Genomic DNA, 24920 nt, shown 5'->3' with positions numbered 1-24920 from the left:
TTTTCTTTGATGTACATCAGGGGACACAGAGCCATAGTAGTTACTATGTGGGTTATATGGACCACTGATAGGTGATGGACACTGGCACGCCCCAAGGCAAAACATGTACTCCCTATATAACCTCAAACCCTACTGGGAGTCCTCAGTTTTGTATCCAAGCAATATAAGTGTATACGAAGAAGGGAGGGACCTGTGTCCCCTGCTGTACAAAGAAAAGGATTTTACAGGTAAGGAGTTTTAAAAATCCTGTTTTCTTTTCTAACATCAGGGGACACAGAGCCATAGTACTTACTATGTGGGATGTCCCATAGCAATGGCAATTGAAGGGAGGGAGACAAGAAAAAAAAAAAAAAAGGGAGGCCAGAAGACTCGTACTGCAGCCTGCAGTAAACTGCGCCCAAAGGCAATATCCTCATGACCTTTAACATCGATTTGAAAAAATCTGGTAAACGTATGAAGTGAAGACCAAGTTGCGGCCTTACAGATCTGAGCCATAGAGGCCTGATGATGCACCGCCCAAAAGGCACTAATCGCCCTAGTTGAGTGTGCTTTAACATGAAAAGGAAGAATTTTCTTCTTTAAACCATAAGCCTGAATAATGACTTGACAAATCCACTTGGAAATAGTCGTTTTTGATGCTGCCTGTCCTCTTCTTGGACCATCTGGCAGTACAAATAAAACATGTTTTGCGAACCTGAGCGGTTGCCTTTAAATATTCTCTGACTGCTCTTAATACATCAAGGGAATGAAGTGCATTCTCTTCCCTAGATTGAGGCTCTGGGAAGAAGGAAGGAAGAACAAAATCTTGATTTAAGTGAAAACCTGACGTCACCTTTGGTAGGAAATCAGGATGAGGACGCAACACCACCTTATCCTTATGCATGATCAAATATGGCTCTTTACAAGACAAAGCCGCTAGTTCCAATACTCTTCTAGCAGAAGAAATGGCAACCAGAAAGACTATCTTTCTAGTCAAAAGAACCAAGGGAATTTCACGTAAAGGCTCAATGTGATTGTAGCCGTATTAGTGCAGTTGCGACAGAGAAAATTAAGTACTGTCCGAGATACTTTTTTTTATTTGCACTAACATACAATTTTTCAGGACAAACTTTCGGGGTATGTCCCCTTCTTCAAGGTCCAAGCAGTACTGATTTACAAAATTTTTAAGCAGAATGTAAAAAACAAAACAAAAAAAATAAAAACCTCTGAGGGAAAGGAGAGAAAAAAAAAAAAAAAAACACATACAAATCAATGGCAATAAAGATATATTTATTTCCATTGATTTGGACCTTGAAGAAGGGGACATACCCTGAAAGCTTGTCCTGTAAAATTGTATGTTAGTGCAACTAAAAAAAGTATCACGTACAGTACGTAAAGGCTAAAAAGGCTTTTTCTGCAAAGCCGATAAGATGAAGTTTAAATCCCAAGGATTTAGAGGTGCCTTGATAGAGGGATTGATCCATGTTACCCCCTGAACAAAGCTATACACTAGAGCGCGAGAAGCCAGAGGCCTTTGAAAAAATATTGACAAGGCCGAGATCTGGCCCTTGATAGTACTCAAGGCTAGCTTCACCTCTAATCCTATTTGGAGGAAATCAAGGATCCTACCTATGACATATTTCCTGGGGTGCAAACCCCTGGATCCACACCAAGAAACATAAGCCTTCCGGACTCTATAGTAACTTATCCTGGAAGCCGGCTTCCTGGCATTAAGGTAGACACTAGAGGTCGACCGATATATCGGCCGGCCGATATATTGGCCGATATTTTCCGTTTTTTAATTAATCGGCATCGGCCGATTGAGCTGATAAAAAGGCCGATTTAGAACAGCGGGACTTGGAAATGACTTCTGTAATAGAAGTCAATGTAAGTTGCCTGAGTCGTCATAGAAACGTCTTTCCTCCTCTCTGGGCAGCCTGCCAAGAAAAGAACAGAAAGATACAATGTTAAGGGCCGGTTCACACTGCGACGCGAGGCGAGGCGACACGGCTCGCCTCGCTCCCGCAAGTCGCCCCCATTCAGTGCTATGGAACCGTTCTGAGAGGAGCGACTCGAGTCGCTCCGACTCAGAAAAAAGGTTCCTGTACTACTTCGGGGCGACTTCGGGGGCGACTTGCATTGACTTCTATGCAGAAGTCCTCTGCAAGTCGCCGCTGAGGTCCGTGCAGGTCGCGGCGAGGCAAGTCGGAGACGCCTCGCCGCGCATCGCTGTGTGAACCGGCCCTTACACTTGAATGAATGAATTCATCTCAGTGTGTAGAGTTCTCAGTTTAACCATTTAAAGACTAAATCTTTTCTGACACTTGTTGCTTACAAGTAAAAGTCCTGCATTTTCTGCCAGAAAATCACTTCGACCCCCCAAAAAGTATATATATATCTTTAGCAGAGATCCTAGGGAATAAAATAGCGGTTGTTGCAACATTTTATGTCACACGGCATTTGCGCAGAGGTCTTTCAAATGCATTTTTTTTTGGGGGGGGGGGGGCATACACTAAACGATTTAAAAAACAAAACAAAAAAAACACTAAAACAGTAAAGTTAGTCCATTTTTTTTTTTCGTCCAAAAGTTTTGAGTACTTGTTTTTATTTTATAGGCTGCTTGCACACTGGAGCGGGCAGACGATGGTAAAATGTTGCTAGTTTTAGCAGTGCTATTCGGCTGCTAGTGGGGCGCATATAATCCTAGCTAGCGGCCGAAGAGGTTAAATGCGCCCGTGAAGCACCGCTGCCAAATCGCATTAATATCAATGGGCAGGAGTGGTGGAGAAGCGGTATACACCACTCCAAACGTGCTGCTTGCATCACCTCAGTGTGAAAGCACTCTTTCACACAGACTGCAGGGGAGCCGTTTTGCAGGCACTTTACAGGCGCTATTTTTAGCCCAAAAGCGCCTAAAAAACGGCCCAGTGGGAAAGGTGTCTGTTAGGTTTTATGAGATGAAGGGGGATTAAAAAAAAAATAAAAAATAAAATCGGCCTAACATATCGGCCCAAAAAAAATCGGCATCATATATCGGCCCTTAGAATGTGGGTCTCAATAGCCAAACCATTAAATTTAGCATCTGTAAGGTAGAAAGGAATACCGGACCTTGTGCGAGAAGGTCTTGCCATAATGGCAGAGTCCAAGGGACTCCTACTGCCATCTTTATGAAACTAAGCAAACCAAGATCTTCTGGGCCATGCTGGGGCCACCAGAATCACCTCCTTTTGTTCCTGCTTGATCCTGCTGAGAAGATGCGTAAGTAGCAGAACTGGAGAAAATGCATAGATCAGAGAAAACGGATCCCACCGGAAGATGAATGCGTCTGTTCCGCAAGCTAGCGAATCCCTTGTTCGACACAAACTTGTCGACCTTGTTGTTGAATCTGGACACGAATAGGTCCACGTCCGGGGTACCCCACCTCTGACATATTGCTAGGAGGATTTTGGGGTGAAGAGACCATTTCCCCAGAAATAATTGTTGGCGACTCAAGTAGTCCGCTTGCCAATTTTCTATTCCCAGAATGAATATTGCCGATAGGCAAGGAATGTTGTGTTCTGCCCAAGCCAGAACACAATTCACTTCTTTTTGGGCTGCACAACTCCTCATGCCTCTCTTGTGATTGATGTAAGCCACAGCTGTGGCATTGTTGGACTGAATCCTGACAGGACAATCCCTCAGTCTGACCGTCCAGGACTTTAAAGCCAGACAAACTGCCCGAATCTCTAAAAATATTGATAGGCAAGGTCCTCTCCAACTTGGACCATCTCCCCTGGACAGCATCTTCTTCCAAGACTGCTCACCAGCCTAGAAGGCTGGCATCTGTTGTCACCAATTTCCAGGAGACTGGTAGAAACGAATTTCCCTTTTGGAGGTTGCTGGATAGCAACCACCAATTTAGGCTCTGAAGCCCTTCGGGAGCCAGGCATATTGGAAAATCCAATGCCTGAACCTTTTTGTTGCAGGCCGACAGGATTGTGTTTTGTAGCAATCTTGAATGAAACGGCGCGCGTAAGTGATGGCCTCGAAGGAGGCCACCATTTTTTCCCCCCAACAATCTCGTGCACAACTGAATGGAAGAATTTCTCCTTGCTTTGATGAGTCTATAATAGAACCAATTCTTGTCTGGGGTAGGAATACCTTTTTCTGTATGGCATCTATGACCAAACCCAAGCACTGTAATCTCCTTAATGGTTTTAAGGAGGATTTTTCTAGGTTGAGAATCCAACCTAGAGATTCCAGGTAGTTTACAGTTGTGACCAGACTGTGGTTTAGACCTGAAACTGAATGATTAAAAGCAGATAGTCTAAATAGGCTAGGACCGTTATGCCTTGAACTCTTGATCTGGCTAGAGGTGCCAGAATTTTTGAGAACACCCGTGGTGCTGTGGCTAGACCGAATGGCAGGGCCACAAACTGAAAATGATGATTTTCTATTTTGAAGCACAGAAATTTCTGGTGAAAGGGAAAAATGAACGCGTAAAGATATGCATCTTTGATATCGATAGAAGCCAAAAACTCCCCTCCTTGCGTGATGACAACAACCGACCGGATTGACTCCATGCGAAAGGATCAGATGTTTAAGTACAGATTCCGATCTTTGAGATCTAGAATAGGTCTTACTTCTCTGTTTGGTTTTGGAACCGTGAAAAGGTTTGAATAGAAACCTGTGCCCTGTTCCACTAAGGGGACCTCTGATATCACCGGCTGGGATAATAGATAAAGCGCTAGGAGAGCCTTCTTTTTCTCAGGGTCTTTGGGAACATTTGACCTTAGAAAATGAGACAGAAAATCTCTGAACTCTAGTTTGTAACCTAGAGAAACACCGGAAACCACCCATCTGTCTCGACATTGTTCCTGCCCGCTGCTTGAGAATTGCAGGAGCCTTCCCCCCACCCGAGTGAGCGGGGGCGCCCCTTCATAAGGAGGCTTTAGCATTCTGCTTTGTGGGCTTTCTGCCCCAAGATCTCTTCTGACCCTGGTGCTGCCTTGGGGTCTTCCCCTTGAACCTGATTGTTGAGGCCATCCAGACTGCCTAGAGGCTGATGCCCCTGGCACAGGTGAGGAAGCACTCTTAAAAAGGAGAAATGTTTGAATTTCTTCTTTACTGGTAAAAGAGAGCTTTTGCCATAAGAGATTTTTTGTAGGTATTTATCCAAATAGTCTTCGAATAGCCATTCCCCACAAAAAGGGAAACTGGCAGAGAGCTTTTTACACGGTGCTTCGGCTGACCAATTTTTCATCCATAGAACTCTGCAAGAATGCACTAGTCCAAGCATGAGCCGTGAGGCTTGAATGATGGAATCTTCCATAGCATCTGTGAAACACAGTGTGTCTGATAAACCAGCACATCATTGGGCCTATTCATCAGGCAGAATTTTAAGTACCTCCTCAAACTGTTCCTTAATGAACTGGGATAAACCAATTGTGGCAAGAACTGGCTACGCTACCGAACTTGCTAAAGACACATGGCTTTTAGAAAGAAGCTCCAACCTTTCATCTGTTGGATCCTTTAACATTAGCGCATTATCCACCGGACATGTGAGATTCTTGTTCACTGAGGCAATCGCAGCATCATCGCCTGAACCCCCCCCCCCCCCATTTCTTCTAGAAGTCCTCTTCCATAGGATAAAGTGTGGGGAATCTCTTAGGAGGATAATATTGTTTATCCGGATGTTCCCATTCAGCATACAGAAGCTTCCTTAGCCATGCACGAATAGAAAAGGCATCCCTAGATGGAGCCGGTTTTAATGATCCCAAATTAAAGGTGGTTCATCAAGAGCCTGCAGAAGGGTTGAACGAACCAATTTAGTAAGAGTGTGCACAAGCAACCTGTCTTGTGATGTTACTCCTTCTAGATTAGGATCCTCAGAAGAGGACAAAAAAGTATCTTCCAAATCTTTGGGAAGATCTACCTGATCCCCTGCCCCCTGAACCTCAATAAGAGGGTCCTGAGCACTAGATGGTGATCTGCTACGGTTGACCCCACTATGGAAGGGATAAAATAGCAGCAATCTTCTTTTCCAAGCCAGCAATGGCAGAAGACAAAACCTCTTGTGTGATATACTCAGTGGCTGAAGCGTCTTGCGTAGCTGCAACTAGATTCCCCTGACGGCTCATACTGACCAGCCGCATCACTCTCAGAGGAGGATGACATTTTGGAAATGGTTTTAGTTTGTTGTGTAACCACTGACCCTTTAGAAACCTTAGAGGAGTTCCTGGTCCCTTTGCCACTCAGCCTCAAGCACAAATCAGAGGCACTACCAGCAAAATAATGTACACTGCTAGGCTCAGCACAGCACATCTTTATTCGTAACAAAAGCTGAGGACTCATAGTAGTGGTTATATAAGGAGTAGACGTCTTGCCTTAGGGGCGTGCCAGTGTCCATCACCTATCAGTGGTCCATATAACCCACATAGTAACTACTATGGCTCTGTGGCCCCTGATGCCCTGACTAAAAAGTCCCTCCAGTGGTAACTTTATAAAAACTCAAAAAAAAAAAACTGTTTAAATCTATAATATATTATATATATATATATATAGAGATATATATAGATATATATATATAGATATATATATATAGAGATATATATAGAGATATATATAGAGATATATATAGAGATATATATAGAGATATATATAGAGATATATATAGAGATATATATAGAGATATATATAGAGATATATATAGAGATATATATAGAGATAGAGATATATATAGAGATAGAGATATATATAGAGATAGAGATATATATAGAGATAGAGATATATATAGAGATAGAGATAGAGATATATATAGAGATAGAGATAGAGATAGAGATAGAGATAGAGATAGAGATAGAGATAGAGATATATATAGAGATAGAGATAGAGATATATATAGAGATAGAGATAGAGATATATATAGAGATAGAGATAGAGATATATATAGAGATAGAGATAGAGATATATATAGAGATAGAGATAGAGATATATATAGAGATAGAGATAGAGATATATATAGAGATATATATAGAGATATATATAGAGATATATATAGAGATATATATAGAGATATATATAGAGATATATATAGAGATATATATAGAGATATATATAGAGATATATATAGAGATAGAGATATATATAGAGATAGAGATAGAGATATATATAGAGATATATATAGAGATATATATAGAGATAGAGATATATATAGAGATATATATAGAGATATATATAGAGATAGAGATATATATAGAGATAGAGATAGAGATAGAGATATATATAGAGATATATATAGAGATATATATAGAGATATATATAGAGATATATATAGAGATATATATAGAGATATATATAGAGATATATATAGAGATAGAGATATATATAGAGATATATATAGAGATAGAGATATATATAGAGATATATATAGAGATATATATAGAGATATATATAGAGATATATATAGAGATATATATAGAGATATATATAGAGATATATATAGAGATATATATAGAGATATATATAGAGATAGAGATATATATAGAGATAGAGATATATATAGAGATATATATAGAGATAGAGATATATATAGAGATATATATAGAGATATATATAGAGATAGAGATATATATAGAGATATATATAGAGATATATATAGAGATATATATAGAGATATATATAGAGATATATATAGAGATATATATAGAGATATATATAGAGATAGAGATATATATAGAGATAGAGATATATATAGAGATAGAGATATATATAGAGATAGAGATAGAGATATATATAGAGATAGAGATAGAGATATATATAGAGATAGAGATAGAGATATATATAGAGATAGAGATAGAGATATATATAGAGATATATATAGAGATAGAGATATATATAGAGATAGAGATATATATAGAGATATATATAGAGATAGAGATATATATAGAGATATATATAGAGATAGAGATATATATAGAGATATATATAGAGATATATATAGAGATAGAGATATATATAGAGATATATATAGAGATATATATAGAGATAGAGATATATATAGAGATATATATAGAGATATATATAGAGATAGAGATATATATAGAGATATATATAGAGATATATATAGAGATATATATAGAGATAGAGATATATATAGAGATATATATAGAGATAGAGATATATATAGAGATATATATAGAGATATATATAGAGATAGAGATATATATAGAGATATATATAGAGATATATATAGAGATAGAGATATATATAGAGATATATATAGAGATATATATAGAGATAGAGATATATATAGAGATATATATATAGAGATATATATAGAGATATATATAGAGATAGAGATATATATAGAGATATATATAGAGATATATATAGAGATATATATAGAGATAGAGATATATATAGAGATATATATAGAGATAGAGATATATATAGAGATATATATAGAGATATATATAGAGATAGAGATATATATAGAGATAGAGATATATATAGAGATAGAGATATATATAGAGATAGAGATATATATAGAGATAGAGATAGAGATATATATAGAGATAGAGATAGAGATATATATAGAGATAGAGATAGAGATATATATAGAGATAGAGATAGAGATATATATAGAGATAGAGATATATATAGAGATAGAGATATATATAGAGATAGAGATATATATAGAGATATATATAGAGATATATATAGAGATATATATAGAGATATATATAGAGATAGAGATATATATAGAGATAGAGATATATATAGAGATAGAGATATATATAGAGATAGAGATATATATAGAGATAGAGATAGAGATATATATAGAGATAGAGATAGAGATATATATAGAGATAGAGATATATATAGAGATATATAGAGATAGAGATATATATAGAGATAGAGATATATATAGAGATAGAGATATATATAGAGATAGAGATATATATAGAGATAGAGATATATATAGAGATAGAGATATATATAGAGATAGAGATATATATAGAGATATATATAGAGATAGAGATATATATAGAGATATATATAGAGATAGAGATATATATAGAGATATATATAGAGATAGAGATAGAGATATATATAGAGATAGAGATAGAGATATATATAGAGATAGAGATATATATAGAGATAGAGATATATATAGAGATATATAGAGATAGAGATATATATAGAGATAGAGATATATATAGAGATAGAGATATATATAGAGATAGAGATATATATAGAGATAGAGATATATATAGAGATAGAGATATATATAGAGATATATATAGAGATAGAGATATATATAGAGATAGAGATAGAGATATATATAGAGATAGAGATATATATAGAGATATATATAGAGATATATATAGAGATATATATAGAGATATATATAGAGATATATATAGAGATATATATAGAGATAGAGATATAGATAGAGATATATATAGAGATAGAGATATATATAGAGATAGAGATATATATAGAGATAGAGATATATATAGAGATATATATAGAGATAGAGATAGAGATATATATAGAGATAGAGATAGAGATATATATAGAGATAGAGATATATATAGAGATATATATAGAGATAGAGATATATATAGAGATATATATAGAGATAGAGATATATATAGAGATATATATAGAGATAGAGATATATATAGAGATATATATAGAGATATATATAGAGATAGAGATATATATAGAGATATATATAGAGATAGAGATATATATAGAGATATATATAGAGATAGAGATATATATAGAGATAGAGATATATATAGAGATAGAGATATATATAGAGATAGAGATATATATAGAGATAGAGATAGATAGAGATAGATAGAGATAGATAGAGATAGATAGAGATAGATAGAGATAGATAGAGATAGATAGAGATAGATAGAGATAGATAGAGAGATAGAGAGATAGAGAGATAGAGAGATAGAGAGATAGAGAGATAGAGAGATAGAGAGATAGAGAGATAGAGAGATAGAGAGATAGAGAGATAGAGAGATAGAGAGATAGAGAGATAGAGAGATAGAGAGATAGAGAGATAGAGAGATAGAGAGATAGAGAGATAGAGAGATAGAGAGATAGAGAGATAGAGAGATAGAGAGATAGAGAGATAGAGATAGAGATAGAGATAGAGAGAGAGAGAGAGAGAAAGGTTGCCATATCAAAACAGTTTAAAAAGGACAGGAAATAAAATACACACAAATAATAAATAACAAAAAAAAAAAAGTGTGTGTATATTATATATATATATATATATATATATATATATATATATACATACACACAGTGCAGACCAAAAGTTTGGACACACCTTCTCATTCAAAGAGTTTTCTTTATTTTCATGACTATGAAAATTGTAGATTCACACTGAAGGCATCAAAACTATGAATTAACACATGTGAAATTATATACTGAACAAAAAAGTGTGAAACAACTGAAAATATGTCTTATATTCTCGGGTCTTCAAAGTAGCCACCTTTTGCTTTGATTACTGCTCCGCACACTCTTGGCATTCTGTTGATGAGCTTCAAGAGGTAGTCACCTGAAATGGTTTTCACTTCACAGATGTGCCCTGTCAGGTTTAATAAGTGGGATTTGAAGCCTTATAAATGGGATTGGGACCATCAGTTGTGTTGTGTAGGAGGTGGATACAGTACACAGCTGATAGTCCTACTGAATAGACTGTTAGAATTTGTATTATGGCAAGAAAAAAGCAGCCAAGTAAAGAAAAACGAGTGGCCATCATTACTTTAAGAAATGAAGGTCAGTCAGTCCAAACAATTGGGAAAACTTTGAAAGTGTCCAAGTGCAGTGCCTAAAACCATCAAGCACTACAAAGAAACTGGCTCACATGAGGACCGCCACCGGAAAGGAAGACCAAGAGTCACCTCTGCTGCGGACGATAAGTTCATCCGAGTCACCAGCCTCAGAAATCGCAGGTTAACAGCAGCTCAGATTAGAGAACAGGTCAATGCCACACAGAGTTCTAGCAGCAGACACATCTCTAGAACAACTGTTAAGAGGAGACTGTGTGAATCAGGCCTTCATGGTAAAATAGCTGCTAGAAAACCACTGCTGAGGACAGGCAACAAGCAGAAGAGACTTGTTTGGGCTAAAAAAACACAAGGAATGGACATTAGACCAGTGGAAATCTGTGGTTTGGTCTGATGAGTCCAAATTTGAGATCTTTGGTTCCAACCACCGTGTCTTTGTGCAACGCAGAAGAGGTGAACAGATGGACTCTACATGCCTGGTTCCCACCATGAAGCATGGAGGAGAAGGTGTGATGGTGTGGGGGTACTTTGCTGGTGAGACTGTTGGGGAATTATTCAAAATTGAAGGCATACTGAACCAGCATGGCTACCGCCACATCTTGCAGCGGCATGCTATTCCATCCGGTTTGTGTTTAGTTGGACCATCATTTATTTTTCAACAGGACAATGACCTCAAACACACCTCCAGGCTGTGTAAGGGCTATTTGACCAAGGAGGAGAGTGATGAGGTGCTGCGCCAGATGACCTGGCCTCCAGTCACCGGACCTGAACCCAATCGAGATGGTTTGCGGTGAGCTGGACCGCAGAGTGAAGGCAAAAAGGGCCAACAAGTGCTAAGCATCTCTGGGAACTCCTTCAAGACTGTGGGAAAGCCATTTCAGGCGACTACCTCTTGAAGCTCATCAACAGAATGCCAAGAGTGTGCGGAGCAGTAATCAAAGCATAAGGTAGCTACTCTGAAGAACCTAGAATATTAGACATATTTTTAGTTGTTTCACACTTTTTTGTTCAGTATACAATTCCACATGTGTTAACTCATAGTTTTGATGCCTTCAGTGTGAATCTACAATTTTCATAGTCATGAAAATAAAGAAAACTCTGAATGAGAAGGTGTGTCCAAACTTTTGGTCTGTACTGTATAATTTTATATATATATATATATATATATATATATATATATATATATATATATATATATATATATATATATATATATATATATACATACACACACATACATACATACATATACACACACACACACACACATACACACACACACACACCTATAGGGAGACCCCACAGAAAAAACATGTAGATATTGATAATATCCATCTGACTTAATTGCGCACATCAATGTGTTAACACAATAGGTACGGTCACCCTTAAATGTTTCAATAAAGTTATGACACTGGAATAAAAAAATAAAAATAATTAAAATTGCATATACAACAAAGGTGAGCTATTGGATCACACCAAGGACATCAATGTCTTCGCTGAGGCCCTCAGGCAAAAGAGACCAATAAATAAATCCCAAAAATCTCCCTTCGACAAAGAAAGGAGAGCCTTTCATTATCCATTAGGCTGCCCCTAGGGAGGGCCTCAAATTGCACGTACTTCTATTTGTCCAAAATCTTTATTATGCACCTGACGAAAGTGACGCCGAACACTATGTTTGACATTACCCTTCTTGGTTAGTCTGCGATGCTCACCTATTCTAGTGCGCAAAGTGCGTATTGTGCGAAGCCACATATGGAAGACCACATGAGCAACACAAGACATAAAATTACATATTCAGTAGAGCAGGTGATGAATTGTTTGATCTTAAAAGACCCGACTCTATTGGTAGTTACAGGCTTACAACTGGGACCCAACTAAAAGTAGGAGACGTAATATCAAATTACCTACTACCAAGGAACCTTTTACTGAATCTAATGGCTCTGACATTTCCTCTTTTCTCTGCTTCTTTTTCACAGGTGCAGGATCACACTAAAATTGCTAAGAAACTAGGATTGTCCAGACGCACTTAAAGTAACTGCACAAAATCGGGAACTTCTAAACATTTTCCCAACACCGGTCAAGCAGCAATTAATACTAGAGCAGCAACTGCTATAACACCTGCTTCTTTAACCACTTCCCGACCAGCGCACGACGATGTACGTCGACAGAATGGCACGGACAGGCATATTGGCGTACATGTACGTCCAATATTCGTTGCCGCCGTGCCATCGGGAGCGCGCCACCGGCGGCGCGCTCCTGCGCTGGTCGGGACCCCCGTGAGTCCGGTCGCGGGACCCGCGGACTCGATCGCCGCGGGCATCCCCGCGATCGTCTCACGGAGCGGCCGAATGGAGGAAATGCTGTATAAACAACATTTTTCCATTCTGCCTAGCAACTAGTGACGCTGATCTCTGCTCCATGTGATTGGAGCAGAGATCAGTGTACACTAAATGAAAGCCCAACCCCCCCCACAGTTAGTAACACACCCCTAGGAACACTTAACCCCTACACTGCCACCCACTGGTTAACCCTTTCACTGCCAGTGTCATTTACACAGGAATCACTGCATTTATATAGCAGTGATTACTGTATAAATGACAATGGTCCCAAAAATGTGTGAAAAATGTCCGATGGGTCCCCCACAATGTCGCAGTCACAATAAAAAAAAAAAAAAAAAAAAAAAAATCGCAGATCGCCGCCATTACTAGTAAAAAAAAAAATAATAAAAAATTAATAAAAATGCTATAAAACTATCCCTATTTTGTAAACGCTATAACTTTTGCGCAAACCAATCAATAATCGCTTATTGCGATTTTTTTTACCAAAAATATGTAGAAGAATACGTATCGGCCTAAACTGAGGGAAAAAAATGTTTTTTTATATATTTTTGGGGGATATTTATTATTACAAAAAGTAAAAAAATAATGCGTTTTTTTCAAAATTATCGCTCTATTTTTGTTTATAGCGCAAAAAATAAAAACCGCAGGGATGATCAAATACCACCAAAAGAAAGCTCTATTTGTGGGAAAAAAAGGACGTTAATTTTGTTTGGGAGCCACGTCGCACGATCGCGCAATTGTCAGTTAAAGCGACGCAGTGCCGAATCGCAAAAAGTGGTCTGGTCTTTGACCAGCAAATTGGTCCGGTCTGAAAGTGGTTAAATGCGCTGGATCACTCTGAATCTGAATTTCGAGCACCAGCACTATTAATTCACCATCAACACTAACTCTTCACACTCAGGTAAGCAATATTAATGATATTATCACACAATCAGATTTTCGTCCAACACCGATTTTTTTCCCCAACTTGTGCCTGACCTAAATAAAATTAAAAAAAAATAAAAATAAAAATCGGGAATGGTACAAAAAAGTACAAGAAAGCCATGTAAGCTACATTGTGAGTCGCTACAGACACCTCATTAGTTCAGCTTACCAGGAGGGACTCGTTAACAAAAAAAAAAAAAAAAAGAAGTGGGAATTTCTTAATGTCCCAGCTCCTAGAACCCCTACCCTATATGCCCTCAAAAGCCACAAAAACCCCATCAATCCTCCAGGATGCCCTATTGTTTCGAGCAATGGTTGTCTCATAGAGACCGCCAGTGAACTAACTCATTGACGACTTCCTCAGACCTCATGTGGAGGTCCTGGCGTCCTATTTGCAGGACACCAGTGACGACCTCAGAACCTTTGACGGCATTTCAGTTCCAGAAGGGTCTTGGCTGGTGGCTTTAGATGTTGAGGCCCTCCACAACTCCAACCCCCATGATTTGGGGGTTGGGGTTGTAGAGGGCTTCATTTCTGAAAATGATGGGGCGCCTAAAGTTTACAACAGGTTAATTTTGGATCTGCTTCATTTTATCCTTATGAATAAGAATTTTTTTTTGATTGCTTGGCCCTCGGGTGGCAATCAAATCACACCAAATACATAATGTGTCACATCCTATTACTGAATTTGATATCCTTACGAACAAAATTTTTCTATTTGGACGCTCCCACTACCTCCAGGTACAGGGGGTGGCTATGCCAATCTGAATCTGGGTGGGTGGGATCTTTTTTTTTTTTTTTTTTTTTTTTTTTTTTAAGATGATATGCTAATTTTTTTTGAGCAGATACCGATTTGGAGGCGCTTCAGCGGCATTTTCTTTATTTGGACAGATAAGAGCGATTTGCTTGCTTTCTTTGAAAGTCTTAAGCAGAATCTCTACAATTTAAATTTTACCATGGCAATCAGTCAGTCAAGATTAACATTCTTTGATACTCAAATTCTGATTAATTCCGATGGCAGTGTTTGACCTACATTATTCCGCATACCTTCTGCGGGAAATTCCCTTTTACATGCCACCAGCTCCTATCTCATATCTCAGGCTCAAGAGGAACTGTAGTGAAAAATTATCAATTTGAACATGGAGGCTAAAGCACTCCAGATCCATTTGAACCAATGAGGCTATAGCAACAAATGCCTCAAAAAAGCATATTGTAAAAGACGAGAATAAATATAGATCACTCTTGATTCATGGTCAAAGTCCCTAAAGTCAACACAGGGGTTAGGTTAATTACTCGATTCTCAGGTGAGCACGGATAGGTGCGAGCTATTATGCAAAAATATTGGTACCTCCTCATGGCGGATACCAATGTTTACAAACATCTCAAAGAACATCCTGAGAACGTTTAAAAGATCTTGTTCATTAAAAGGACAACTTTGTGCGTATTCACTATGCCCCACAACTAGTGACTCTGAATAGAGTTAAAGGGACTAGACCCTTCCATGGTAATCTATACAAAACCCAGAACACATACACGCAAAGGGAAGTTCACGCGTATTTATCTTCCATACAGTTCCCCCGGCTGAATGGAGAGCAAGTAGAGCTTCTTGATGCATTAAAACACATGACATTAAGGAAGCGATCGCACACTTAGCCAAAATCTAAAGCTCCAGGGATGGACGGACTGCCTCTGGAATTTTTTTGCAACTTATTCAGATATTTTGGTCCCCAATCTGAAAGCCTTATACCAGTCTATTTTCGATCAGAACTCACTTCCCGAGTCTATGCAGGAAGCCCAAATCATAGTTCTCCCCAAACTGGGAAAAGACCCACACTACCCTGAATTCTACAGGCCTATCTCCCTTCTGTAGGTAGATATCAAAATCTTAGCTAAAATCCTGGCCTCTAGGTTAAACACTGTCATCTTAACTTTAATTCATACGGACCAAACAGTTTTCATGCCAAGGAAAAATACAGCCATGAACATTAGGCGACTGTAGATGAATATCAAAGCCCGACACGATAACTCAGGAACGAGGATGGTGGTGGCATTAGACACGGCTAAGGCCTTTGACTCTATAGAATGGCCATATTTGTAGGAATATTTACACAACTACGGTTTTGGGTCACGTTTCGTAAAATGGGTACAGCTCCTATATCAAACACCCAGGGTGAGAATTTTTGTGAATGGATGGCTCTCGGAGAAGTTTCCATTAGAGAGGGGTACCCGACAGGGGTGTCCCCTTACTGTATGCGCTGGCAGCTGAACCACTGGCCACTGCCATCAGAGCACACCCTGATAGTCAGGGTCTGTGCCGAGGCCCCACAGTCAACAAAATAGGAATGCACGCGGATGACTCCATATTATACCTAGCGGACCAGGGACCATCACGCCAAGCTGCATTAAGACTTATTGAACAAATGGGGGGGATACTTGGGCATGCGTATGAATTGGGACAAGTCCCAGATTCTTCCAATTGATGTATCCCCCCCCACCCCACCACCACTCACTAGGGTATCCAAAATGAAATACTTGGGTGTGGAGGTAAATAGGAATCTGATTGACTAAACACCCCTGAATGTAGCTCCTGTGTTTAATTACTAAAAAGCAAAAATACAGACATGGTCTAGATTGCCACTGGGGGTGATGGGGCGCATAAATTTAATAAAAATTATTATACTGCCCAAGATTCTATACCTGGTGTGGCATGCCCCCCTATACATTCCTTTTAAGCAGATGTAAGCTATTCTAAATTCATTTGTCTGGGGTAATAGTAGACACAAACTAGCTTGGCAAATCTTAAAAAACCCACAGATATGGGGGTGGCGTATCCCTCCTGGACTACTACCTAGCCTCACAACTATTAAACGTGTACCATTTCCACACGTCGGAAATGCAGCGCTACAGATCCTTGATTTGTGACAAACCGGGACACCCGATGTATACACCCATTCAGGCTATCCTTCGCGGTAAAAAAGTTCCAGGTCCCACTGCGCGGTACAACTCTGGTATGTTAGACCAAAGGATATGGGAAATACCTCTTAAAAAGCAGAATGTGGGGGAATTTCATTCCCACGCCCCATTGTGGTTTAATAGTCATATACCGGAGCTGGAATTAATTCCAGACTCCATAGTCTGGGCCAGATATGGAATACTGTATCTCCATCAGGTCTTCTCCACCTCCGGGCTCAAGCAGTTCCAGACCCTTAGAGAAGAATTTTCCCTCCCGCACAAACTAACGTTTAAGTATCTGCAGCCCCGTCACACACTTAGAACCCAGCTACCGGGCCAAGATGTAGGGATGGAGCCCCCCCCCCCCCCACGCTGAACACAGTTATGGGGGATGACCCCCTCCAAGCTTATATTGCACCTGTATTACACAGACAACGGGGTGCAGCTATTTCTCACAAGGCCAAAACAATATGGGAGCAGGACGTAGGACCCATAGAAGACGCTGACTGGGACAAGATTTTAGAGGGAACCAAGACAGTGTCTCCCAAGCTTTCCGATAGACTGACACAACTGTATATAGTACACAAAGCCTACCCAATGCCAATGAGATTGGCAAACTTCCAGCACACGCCGGATCCGATGTGTTTGTGCAGGGCAGACCCAGGCTCGTTTTACCATCTCATATGCCCACATATGTGTAAGCTGCCCACACGTTGTCCGTTTCCTCCATGATATGGGATCTCCTGTGGTGCTGGACCCTAAGTTATGTATTATGGGGCTACTGGCAGATGTAGAGGTGAACAAATAATCACACAATATTCATTTTTGAAACACTATTCCTAGCACGCAAAGTGATAGCTCAGAGATGGATGCAGAACATGCCCCCCACACTACAGTTATGGAAAAAAGCAGTAAATGACATCTTGCCATTCAAGAAACTGATCTATGCACACAGGGAATCTACACAAAAATAATCCAAGATCTGGGACAGATGGTTGGAGGACGGGGAAACGTGTATAATTGTTACATACTCAGTGCAGAGTTCCCCTGTACTTGTGGCACAGCTACTTTGTAGGCTGGCTTAAATCGCCACCCGAGTCATTGTACCTGTGAATATGTGTATGCACAACCTGTAAGATACTTACATATTATAACAGTGATGTTGAATATACAACTAACCTTCTGTGGATATATGTACCTGAAGGGCTTGTAAAATGTGCCTTATATTTTTTTTTTTTTTTTGTGTGTGGAAGAAACGGGGAAAAAGGGGACTAGACCCTGTCCCAAATGTAATTTTTGCCGCTACATTCACTCGTCGTCGCATGTTAACCTCCCCAATGGACGTCAGCATAAGCCGCCAACATGCCAATCCATTAGGGTGGTGTACTTGAGGACATGTGAACGTAGTGCTTTTTATGTTGGGAAAACCAGACGCCCATTTTTTCATCGTATCAGGGATCATGTGTCCTTGGTATTGAAAGGGAAGATGGAGATGGCCATAAGCTGCCATATGTGCCTCTGTCATAATTTTGAGGATTCAAAGATGCATTTCTCTGTCCTTGAGCATGAGAGAGGTGGTGACAGATAAAATTATACTACAACGGGAGGCCCAATGGATATATGAGCTATCTGCCCTCAGGCACCCTGGTTTAACCAAGCCGCAACCAGGCCATTTCTGAAACTTCTCTCCTACATGTAAAATTCATCGTTTTTTGCTAGAAAATTACATATAACCCCCAATCATCATATGTTTTTTAGCAAAGGCCCTAGAGAATACAATGGCGGTCTCGCACGGTATTTGCGTGTCAATTTTTTTAACACTTTTTGGAAACGCATCGTTACACGCTTTTAAAAAAAACAAAAAAAAAACAAACACACACACACAAATTTTCTAGCATAATGTGAAAGATGAAGTTACGCTGAGTAAATAGATAACCAACATGTCATGCTTCAAAATTGCACACACTCGTGGAATGGCGCCAAACGTGTTACTTAAAAATCCCCATAGGCGACGTTTAAAAGTTTTTACTGGTTACGTGTTTTGAGTTAGAGGAGGTCTAGGGCTACAATTATTGCTCTCGCTCTAACGTTCACGGCGATACCTCACATGTGTGGTTTGAACACGGTTTACATATGTGGGTGGGACTTGCATATGCATTCGCTTCTGCCTGCATGCTCTCGGGGACAGGGCACTTTAAAATAGGATTTTTGTACTCACCGTAAAATCCTTTTCTCTGATGTTCATTGACGGACACAGCACCTTAATCTTGACCTGAGGGTTTTATCAGCCCCTTTAGGAGAGGACTAGGCAGAAAGTGTTAAAAACAGCAACACTTGCACAGTACCACCCAAGGGGAGATCCTACTGGTTATAAACCCTCACACTGCATCCAGCAGCTCAGTTCGTCAAAAGCAGTACAAACATAAATAGGAGAGGTGGGAGCTGTGTCCATCAATGAATTTCAGAGAAAAGGATTTTACGGTGAGTACAAAAACCCTATTTTCTCTTTCATTCATTGACGGACACAGCACCGTAATCTTGACCCCAAGGACGTCCCCAAGCAGTGCCAAAAACGAGGGGTGGGAACACAAAGAAAATAAACTCTACCCATAACAAAAATAACTCTCCATCAGAGGAGCCACAACCTCAAACGACTGCCCTCAAAATCTTGCAGCCCGCGCATGAATGCGAAGATTCACAAAATTTTACAAGGTCGATTTGTGTGTAAGTGTATACGTGTCAGGGCTGGCTTAGCCCTTCCTTCTCTGGGTTGGCTGCTCAGCTGTTGGCTAATTGCCAGTTCTCATCTCTCTCCACAGTTACCAGCTGTTCACAATCTTGCTTGTCTGACCTGCCCTACTTAAAGCTGTCCAGCTCATTTCACCTCTGCCTTCGCCCTGGTCACATTACAAGAAACCATCTCCTGCGGTTCTGTTTAAAGACTGGCTTGCTGACATCCCTTCTGGCTCCATATCCGCCTTGCTGTTGCTCTACTTGGATCTTTGACTTCTGGCCTGGCAGATTACCCGATCTGGTTATTGAACTCATATTTTCCAAGTCCCTGGAGAGCCACCACACAGATGTCTGTCGTGTGCTTCAGAAACTAACAATCTCTATTGTAAACTGGAGAAGTGCAAGTTCCATCGTGAACAGGTTACATTCCTGGGCTGTCATTTCGATGGACCCAGAGAAACTGTCGGCAGTCCTACAGTGGCCTCGACCCGTGGGTTTTCATCCTCTGCAGTGTTTCCTGGGTTTTGCCAACTATTATCGGAAGTTTATTTGTAACTTCTCGTCTCTGGTCAAGCCCCTGACTGATATGACCAGAAAGGACGGTAACCCACAGAGTTGGTCTCCGGAGTCCGTTAAGGCCTTTGAGACTCTAAAGGCTGCCCTTGTTTCTGCTCCTGTGTTGGCACATCCTAGGCACATCCTTTATCCTAGAAGTTGATGCTTCTGAGACTGGAGTTGGTGCCCTTCTGTCTCAACGTCCTAACTCAGAGGGCTATGCATCCGTGTGGCTACTCTTCCAAGAAATTGTCACCTGCTGAGTGCAATTATGAGATTGGTGACAGAGCTGTTGTCTCCATTCTTTCAGGGCTAAAATGATCGCCATCTCCTTGAAGGTGCCACTGTGCCTGTTCTTATTCTTACTGGACCATAAGAATCTTACATTCTTGTCTGAGGCTAAGCGACTCTCACCCAGAAGGGCGCGATGGGCTCTTTTCTTGTCGAGCTTTAATTACATTGTCTCATTCTTACCCGGTAGCCTTGTCACGACAATTTTCCTCCACTTCCAAGTCGGAGTCGGTTCCTACGATTCCTCCTGATCGTATCTTGGCTACGGGTTCGCACCAGTCTTACTTCTCCTTTGGGTGACAAAATTCTTGCTGCTCAGGTCCATGCTCCTTCTGAGAAACCTTGTGACCGCTGCTTTGTCCCAGAGAGTCTACGTACTGCTGTGCTCCATACTTGCCATTCTCCCAAGGCAGCTGGCTATCCTGGGAAGAAACAACTCATTTGGACCATTTCCCAACAATTCTGGTGGCCTAGTCTACGGGCTGATGTTACTGCCTTTGTAGCTGCCTGTACTGTGTGTGATTCGAATAAGACTCCACGACACCTTCCAGTGGGCCTCCTACAACCCATACCCAATGGAGAGAGGCCCTGGACTCACTTGTCTATGGATTTCATTGTGGAGTTGACCAACTCCCAAGGCAACACTGTTATCCTTATGGTGGTTGACTGGTTCTCAAAGCTGTGTCATTGTATTCCACTTACGTTGCCTACCTCATAGGAACTGGCTTCCATTTTTGCTCGGGAGAGCTTACATGGGATACCCAAGGCGATTGTCTCGGATACGGGCTTGCTGACATCCCTTCTGGCTCCTTATGCTGCTTGCAATTGCTCTACTTGGATCCCTGACTTCTGGCCTGGCTGATTACCCGATCTTGTTATTGAACTCTGGCCTGGCTGACTACTCTATCCGGTTACTGGACTCTGGCTATGCTTTGGACTACCCTTTTTCTATTTACCTTTTTATTTTTATTTACCAAGTGTGATTTAATTGTACTTCTGTCTCGGTCAGATTCATGGTTTCTGACAGTACGGACGACCAGGTAGCCACTTTACACATCTGAAAAACAGAAGCTTGATGTCAGAAAGCACCAACTGCCCTGGTTGAATGCGCAGTGACAGGAAAGGGAGGTACCCGCCCCTTTATGGCATAAGCCTGAACCACAATCTGTCTGATGCACCGAGAAATGGTGGCAGACAAGACCGCCATGCCCTTCTTCGGACCAGCCACTGAAACAGAGTCCGACCTCCAGAAAGGAGCCGTAGCAGACAGGTACACCCGCAGAGCCCAGACCACATCCAAAGAACGTAAAAGGGACCTCCTCCTCCTGGGACCTCCTTGTCAATAAAGGGATCTCTCTAATATTTTCAAACGGCGGTTTCTGAAGCACAGAGCATCAGATTCAGATCCCACAGGGGCAGCGGCGGTCGTACCGGAGGAACAACATGCCGAACCCCCTGAACAACGTATGCACCAATGAGCGAGTCTAAGACAGCCAAAGCTGATATCTGCCCCTTAATGGGTGCTTAATGCAAGCTTCTGATCCACTCCTCTCTGCAAAAGCAGCAGGACCCTGCAAACTGAATATGTATGCGGACGCCACCCCATCTCCTCACACATGAAGATGTAAGCCTTCCACGTGCGATGATAAATCTTCCGGGAAGAAGACGACTTCCGCGCCCTCAGCATAGTGGAATTTACCAAAGCCGGCAGTCCTCAGTCCCTCAGCACCTGGCTTTCAACAGCCATGCCATTAAAACCAATGACGGTAAAGCAGGGTGAAGTATCAGCGCTTGCGACAGAAGGTCCTCCTGCATCGGCAGCCGACAAGGAACATCCGCCACGATTCGTACTATGTCAGTGTACCAAGGACGTCGAGGCCAGTCTGGGGCAATCAGAATCACCGGAATCCCCTCGGCCTCCACTCTGCGTAGCAGATGAGGGAGGAGTCTGAGGGAGGAAAGGCATAAAGCCGCCGATAAGGCCAACAACGTGGCTGCCGCGCCCGCCCAGGGATCCTTTGAGCTGGCAACAAACCTCTGTACCTGCCGATGGAACAGAGGCTAGGAGATCCACATACGGCATGCCCTACCTTAGGCAAATGAGCCGAAACACTTCCGGATGCAGTGACCATTCCCCCTGGTCCAGCAACTCTTGACTGAGGTAGTCCGCCTGCCAGTTTTCTACACCCGGAATGTATACGGCTGACAGAGGGGGCACGCGCTGCAGCTGAGCACATTGTCCCTCCCTGATGATTGACATATACCACCGCCGTGTCGTTGCCTGACTGGATCCTGACCAGATGCCCCTGCAGCCTCTGACCATATGGAGAGGCACCGCCTGATCGCCTGAAACTCCAGCACATTGATTGGCAGGCAGGATTCTTCCTGCGTCCAGTGACCCTGGATGTCCCAAACTCCCCCCCAGCGGGTCAGGCTGGCGTCCGTCGTGATCACCATCCAATGAAGAGGAAAGAACGACTTCCCGGCCAGGGACTTCAGCCACCAGAGAAGTGAAGCCCCGACTAGCTGGCTCACCTGAATTTGACAATCCAGGGATGTCGGAGATTTGTCCCATTTGGACAGGATCTCTTTCTGCAGGATTCAAGTGTAGAATTGAGCATACGGTACCGCCTCGTAAGTGGCTACCATGAGACCCAGAACTCGCATTCAAAAAACGCAGAGACGACCACCTGCGCGACATCAGTAATGGCACCGCGGATTGAAGAATCTGCAGCTTGCACGAAGGGAGAAAGACTCTCGCCTCTGGGGAGTCCAGAAATCAACCCCAAATACTCCAGGCGCTGAGTCGGCATCAACACCGACTTCTGGAGATTCAACACCCATCCAAACTCCCGAAGAGTCTGTATGGTGATCGCCACATCCTCCCTTAATTCTGGAGACAGGAGCTGCTCTCAGGAGAAGGTTGTCCAGGTAACCCATGATTGTGATACCTCGTTGTCTCAGCAACACCAGAATTAGGGCAAGCACCTTGGTGAAGACCCCTGAAGCCATTGCTAGGCCAAAAGGGAAGAGCTACAAATTGGTAGTGCTCGTCCCCGAGCGCAAATCGCAGAAACCTCTGGTGTCTGACGCATATGGAGACATGCAAGTATGCGTCCTTGATGTCCGAAGACGCCAAGAAATGCGTTTGATAGCGACCACTGAACAAACCGATTCCATCCTGAACCTCCGTACCTTCACAAAGCAATTGAGGGACTTGAGATCCATGGCCGGACGGACCCCTTCCTTCAGGATTACAAACAGATTAGAGTAGAATCCCTGAAACCTTTCCGACTTTGGTACAGGCACCATCACCCTACGTAGTAATAAGTCCTGTATTGTCCCAAACTGGGCCTCCCGACAAGCTGGAAGGAGATGCAGATGGGAGGGAAAACAAATCTGTTTGGCGGACAAGAAAGAAAATCTTGTAGCCTCACAAAACCACTGTCGGAAAGACTAGAGGTCCACCGGACTGCAAACTTCTGAAGACGACCCCCCCCCACCCGAGAGTCAGGCGGAAGCGAACCTTCATGAGGCAGCTGATTTGTTTGCAGGCTTGTTTGGCCTACGATACTAGGAACGCTTTTGTCCCTCAGTGGGCACCTTGTCAGCCTAGGAACACATACCTGCCGACCCATGCGGACGAAAAAGCCGCTTCTGAGTGGAAAAAGACCCTTTCTGGACTGTGGGAGCAAAATACCCTTTCCCCCAGTAACCTTCTTAATACTGTCATCCAGCAAGGTGCCAAATAGCCTCTCACCTTGGAAGGGCAAATCCGCCATCGCTTTCTTCGATGCCTGGTCTGCAGACCAACACTTGAGCCAAATCGGGCGACGCAGCACCACTGCTGATACTGAGGCTCTAGAAAGCAAAGGGGCCATATCCAGGGCCGCATCATAGACATACTTGAGGCCATGCACCAACTGGTCTGCCAGTTCCACACAGACTGGGGAAACCTGTTCCTTCCGCAACACACGGTACAACATTTTAGCCCATTCAGTAAGAGCGTGCGACTCCAGAGCCATGGCCAACACCGGCCGCAGTGCTGACCCCATCACTGTAAACATGGACCAGGGAACCGCCTCAATGAAAGAGGGGGACCCTTCCACCGGAATCATGGTCCCCTTATTTAACCTAGATACCGGGAATCAACAACTGGGAGGAGATGTCCATTGTTTTCAGGAAACTCTCCTCAAAGGGGTAACGCACCGCCATTTGTCTAGGGACTGAAAAGGCCCACTGCAGGCTTTTCCACTCCTTGTAAATAAACTTATCAAAATAACCTTAGCGGTGCAGACCAGCTTGGGGGACCCAAAAGGGACCGACACCTCTGCAGATGCCCCTGCCC

Source organism: Lithobates pipiens, unplaced genomic scaffold (genome assembly GCF_037356315.1).
Source record: "Lithobates pipiens isolate NorthernLeopardFrog02 unplaced genomic scaffold, aLitPip1_a1.2 Scaffold_52, whole genome shotgun sequence".
Classification (NCBI taxonomy): Eukaryota; Metazoa; Chordata; class Amphibia; order Anura; family Ranidae; genus Lithobates; species Lithobates pipiens.
This window is presented reverse-complemented; position numbering follows the sequence as displayed.